Here is a 6000-nt window from a genome sequence, read left to right as displayed (position 1 = left end):
ATAAAATCCATGGAAATATGGGACCAAGGTCAACTAGGGATAGGCAGCGGTCGCAACTCGCCCACCGGACGGGACCTAGGAGTCTTGAACCTGGCACAAACCTCACAAGAGTATACATATGACAGGATATCTCTAGACAAGGTGGGCCACCAGTAAAACCTGGAAACTAGTTCCTTGGTGGCATTAATGCCAGAATGCCCACTAAAAACAGCACTCACCTAACAGTTGAAGACGTAAATGACCAGGGACAAACAACTTATCTTTAGGGGATTGTACCGGAGCCAAGTGTTGTCCTGCAGTAATCTCGGTCGTCAAATTGGAAGAGACCGCAGCCACAATGATACCTGCCGGCAAAATAGGTTCTGGTGGAGTATCAGGAGACTGAAAGGCACAAAAACTCTGGGATAGGGCATCAGCTTTGACATTTTTAATTTATGGCCTGAAAGTAATGTAAAAGTTAAAGCGTGTAAAGAACAATGCCCACCTAGCCTGTCTGGGATTCAAACGTTTAGCAGATTCCAAAAACATTAAATTCTTATGATCAGTAAGTACCGTACCTTAACCCAAAAGGCATCACCAAATATTCATAATGACCCTCAGGGGTATTAAAGGCGGTTTTCCACTCATACCCCTCTTAATTCGAATGAAATTATAGGCCCCCCCTGAGATCAAGTTTAGTGAACCAGTAAGCTCCAAGAACTTGGTTAAACAAGTCTGGGAATAAAGCCAAAAAGTACTGGTTCTTAACAGTAATCTTATTTAATTCTCTATAATCAATACATGGTCTCGGTCCACCATCCTTTTTCCCAACGAAGAAAAACCCCGCCCCCATAGGAGATACTGAGGGTCTAATATGTCCTTTTTGTATGCTCTCTTTTAAGTAATCCCTTATAGACCTCCATTCCGGACCGGACAAATTATAAAAACGACCTCTAGGGTGCTTAGATCCCGGAACAAGATTGATGGCACAATCATATGGTCTATGAGGGGGAAGGTAATCAGCATCGGACATGGAAAAAACATCAGCAAAGTCATTGATATACGTGGGAAGAGTTTTCGACTCCATAGTGACTCCAGCCTGAATAATAGGTAGACAGCATGAATCACATTGTGACCCCCATTTCTCTAATTAACCCATGGCTCAGTTGATGACTGGATTATGAACCTGGAGCCAAGGCATACCAAAAACTCTCTCCATGGTTAAATCCTTTAAAATCAAAAAAGAACAACACTCCGTATAAAGGGCCCCCACAGTCAAGGTCACCTCAGGGGTACAATATTCTACTGTTCCACCCACCAAGGGGGTAGAGTCAATAGCAATAATATGAATGGGGTTAGCCAGAGAAAAAAATGGGCACCCCAAGGGAAAGGGCAAAATTGCGGTCAATAAAATTAGAGGCGGACCCAGAATCAATAAATGCCTGCCCAGAACCCTTACAGGTGCCAAAAGAAATAACCACAGGTAACAATACTTTCACTTTAACCACCTTGGGGAGTACCTTATCCTTCTGGGCGTCAGGACGTGGAGATCTCCTAGAGGGAGGAGATTTAGGACATTGCCATAACCAGTGATCCGATTCTCTGCAATAGAAGCAGGCACCCCCCTGACGTTTTTGATCCCTAATGGTCATTCAGAGCTGCATGGGTTCTTGTTCTTCTAGACGATCCTACACTTTGACTCTCAAGGGTTAGGAGTCAGGTTTAGCTACCACCTGTGGTAACGTCAGTTGTTCTCTTTGTCTTTCACTGATTCGTCGGTCCAGTCTAACAGCTAAAGTCATCATCTGCTCTAAGGTGTCGGGGGAGGAGTAACTGACCAACATATCCTTCAAGTTTTCAAAGAGCCCCTACCCTGAACTGACACTTAAGCGCTGGATCATTCCAGCCAGTGGAAACGCACCATTTCTGGAATTTGGTGCAGTATTCCTCTACAGGTCTGTCTCCCTGGCTAAGAGACTTTAATTGAGACTCATCGGGTTCATCATAGAGTACACTTAATCACTGAAAAAATGCTTCAACTGTAGCTATGCAAGGGGAATCCGTGGGGAGAGAGTAAGCCCATACTTGGTCTCCCTACAACAAAGAGATAATAATGCCTACTCTTTGTTGTTTGGAACCCGAAGAGTGTGGGCGTAAATTAAAATAAAGCTTACAACTCTCCTTAAATGTCAGAAACTGCTTACGATCCCCTGAAAAACGATCCAGCAACTTAACATGAGGTTCAAGATTCTGAAAGGAGGAGGCCGCAATAGGTGGAGTCTGAAGTAACTCCAGCTGCTGTAGCCTTTCTGCCATCTCCTGCACCATATGGGCGAGGTTATGTACTTAGTCTGTAAGGACTCGCATAGGGTCCATGGTTTAGGTAAGGCCTGTGATTCTGTCACGAAAAGGTAGCGATAAACAGACCTAAACACCACCCACTCCCCTATCCCTACCTACTTGCACGGTCCATCCTAACTGATGGGGTACAACTGGGCGGCAGTCCCTAGCTTACGTACGTGCAGGGACCTAAAGGGAGGAAACAAGGGGAGAAAACAAAAGACAAGGACAGAAAACACAGAAGCAACAAGCTTCCCAGGCTAGATAAAACCACAACTGAAACCAATGGAAGTCAAGGTCTAGACCCAGGAGGTAAAAAGGGCAAAAAGGGGTAATTCAAGATCAAAGCCGAGGTCAGGAGCTGAGGGCGGGTCATTACAAGAGGTAACACAAGATCGAAGTCAAATACAAGCCGAGGTCAAACAAAAGTAGTCACGCTTGCAGAGAACGCTAGTAAGGTAACAAGACCAATCACAGGCAACCTGTGGACAGCAGGTTACCTGTTTAAATAGGTCTAATTTATTGGTCACATGACGTGGCCAGCGTCACGTGACCCATGTACAGCACATCAATACACCTGAGCACCGACTCATTGACATCGGCGCTCAGTTCCCCCCCTGCTCGTTGTCTAGGGGACGAAGGACGTCAGCCACGCTATAGAGGCGTGTGTGGCCAGGTCCTCTGCACCCCCCTTATTACCATGGAGATGAGGACGCCAGCCGCGTCGTTGCTCCTCCTCACGAATGGGATGCTGGCGGTGCTGCAGGGAGAGAGCGTGTCACCGGCAGCCCATAAACATTTACAATATGAGGACTTTCTCAAGATGGCTCCTTTGCCAGTTCTCTGAGGCCAAAACTGCTTTCCCTGACTTCACATACACACTTGCTGTAGCCAGCAGCTCCCTGCCAGACAATCAGATTGGATTACTGAGAGACACGCCTTCTCACTCTGAAGCCTAATGCAGGCATGCAGTGTAAAGGACCGTCCCTCCGTCTGTCTTCTTAGCCTAAGACAGACAAGCAACTGTCTTTTAAGGGAGCAGTGGAAAGGGACAGGGGGACATTAATGAAAGCTGTTATTATAAGGTAACTAGCAGAAGGACACGGCTTCGCACAGGTATATTTCATCTATTTCATTTTATGTTTCCATGTGTCGTAAAAAGATATCAACAGTTTCCCCCATAACAGTGACCTCTACAGTAACCGCCCCTTTAACAAAGACCTCCACTGTGCCCGCCCCTTTAACATTGACCTCCACAGTGGCCGCCCCTTTAACATTGACCTCCACAGTTCTCGCCCCTTTAACAGTTACCTCTGCACTGCCTGCCCTTTTAATAGTGACCTCCACAGTGTCCCCCTCTTTAATAGTGACCGCCCCTTTAACATATGATTGTCACGGAAGGTGTATAGAAAACTAGAAGACACAAAATGAAGATCCGACTGACTGGATCCAAAACTAAGGAACCAAAGGCAGAGCTCTGCAACAGACCTGGCTCTCTCCCTAACTGCTCAGCCTATGCAAAAATCTCAATGGTAGATGATCGCATATCCTCGTTCCTCGACTGTATAACACCTGAGCACCCTATAATAGTGAGGGGACACGACCACCGGCTCCCTACACTTGATACGGAGGGAGTCAGGGTCACCTAGGATCCAGCAAACAGGAAAACACAAATGAATGAACAAAACTTATCTGTAGAAGACTCAGTAGTAGCATCCAGCATGCACACACTCCAGGAAGTTGTATAAACTGCAAAGTGATGCAGTATGGGAAGGGGTTTAAAGGGATGCAATCAGTGTAACTACATAACAGCTGAGAGAGGCTAACGAGATGAGAAAACGAAAGCAAAACAAAAGGAACCTCAAGGAGGAGGTTCTGAAGAATGTCTGTCAGAGCTTCTCAGATGTCTAGTGGTGACAATGATTTTTTGATCATTCATTACAACACTTTATGGGGAAAGGTGACCAAAAAATTGGTTATTTTAGCACAGTTTTTATTTATTTATTTTTACAGAGGTCAAGTGACATTTTTATAGAGCAGATCGTTACGGATGTGGCGATACCTAATATGTATACTTTTCTTACTTATTTAAGTTTTAGTAGCATTTTTTAAACAAAAAAAATATGTTTTAATGTGTCAATGTTCTGAGAGCTATAGTTTTTAAAATTTTTAAAGAGATTTTCTTATGTAGGGGCTCATTTTTTGCGGGATGAGGTGACGGTTTTATTGGTACCATTTTGTGGGACATACGCCTTTTTTGATCACTTGGTGTTGCACTTTTTGTGATGTAAGGTGACAAAAATGGTTTTTTTTGACAGTTCAAATTTTTTTTATGGTGTTTATTGGACTGGGTCGATCATGTGATATATTAATTTATAGAGCCGACCATTACAGACGCGGCAATACCAAATATGTGTATTTTATTTATTTTTTTCTTCCTTGGGGAATTTATTTTTTTTTACATGTGAAACCTTTTTTTTTTTTTAACACTTTATTTTTATATTAACACTTTATTTTTATATTTTTTATTTTTACACTTTTCGTCCCCCATAAGGTCATACAAGACCTCTGGCGGACATTTACTTCACTTTTTTTTTCTTTTTTTTCCCCACTGTTGTTTTCTCCTGTAACTGGGGCTGACATAGTAGCCCCAGTTACAAGATAAATATCCCCCCCCCCCCTCCCCGAGAGGCTGTACAGCGCAATACAGCGCTGTACAGCTTCAGTGCAGGGCTGATCGAGGTCTCTGAAAGACCTCACACAGCTCCTGCACTCTCCAGTCCCGGTGATCACATGACAGCCGTGCCGGAACAGGAAGCGCATAGCGGTGAGCACTGTGTATGCAGCGATCCAGAAGGCAGTGACACCTGGGCACTGTCCCTGCCTTCTCTCTGGGTTGCCCTGCTGTCACTGACAGCGGGCAATCCGATCAGCAGCTGCACGATTAGCGTGCAGCTGCAGTTTCTGAATGGACATGGGAGTGGGGGCCCCTAGATCTCTCTCTCAGGCGTCTATCAATGCGTACTGCAAGCGACATAGCAGCTTCCAGAGACTCAGGATTCTCATGAAAGGCCAAAGTGTCCTTCAGCCTCTCTGATAATCACAGATAAAACTGGCTACGGAGAACCGGATCATTCCACTCAGTATCCGTAGCAGAACACTCTCCCTGACGAAGGCCACATAGCCACATTGGTCTCGGCGAGGGAGGTCCGATCCGAGTAATCATAGATGATACCCAGAGCTTTGAAAAAAGTAAAACATATTTGCCGTTCAGCGGTGCAGTTATATGTTCTAAAGCCTTTTGTGTTGTGTATAAGTGGGTAAAAATAAGGGCCTTTTTTCCGTTCAGCAGTGCAGTTATATGTTCTAAAGCCCTTTTTGTCGTGTATTAGTGGCAAAAGTAAAATATATTTGCCGTTCAGCAGTGCAGTTATATGTTCTAAAGCCCTTTTTGCTGTGTATTAGTGGCAAAAGTAAAATATATTTGCCGTTCAGCGGTGCAGTTATATGTTCTAAAGCCCTTTTTGTCATGTATTAGTGGCAAAAGAAAAATATATTTGCTGTTCAGTGGTGTAGTTACATGTTCTAAAGACCTTTTTGTCGTGTTTTAGTGGCAAAATAAAATATATTAGCCGTTCAGCTGTGCAGATATAGATGTTCTAAAGCCCTTTTTGTCGTGTA

This window comes from Bufo gargarizans, chromosome 3, assembly GCF_014858855.1.
Source record: "Bufo gargarizans isolate SCDJY-AF-19 chromosome 3, ASM1485885v1, whole genome shotgun sequence".
NCBI lineage: Eukaryota > Metazoa > Chordata > Amphibia > Anura > Bufonidae > Bufo > Bufo gargarizans.
Note: the sequence above shows the minus strand (reverse complement) of the source record.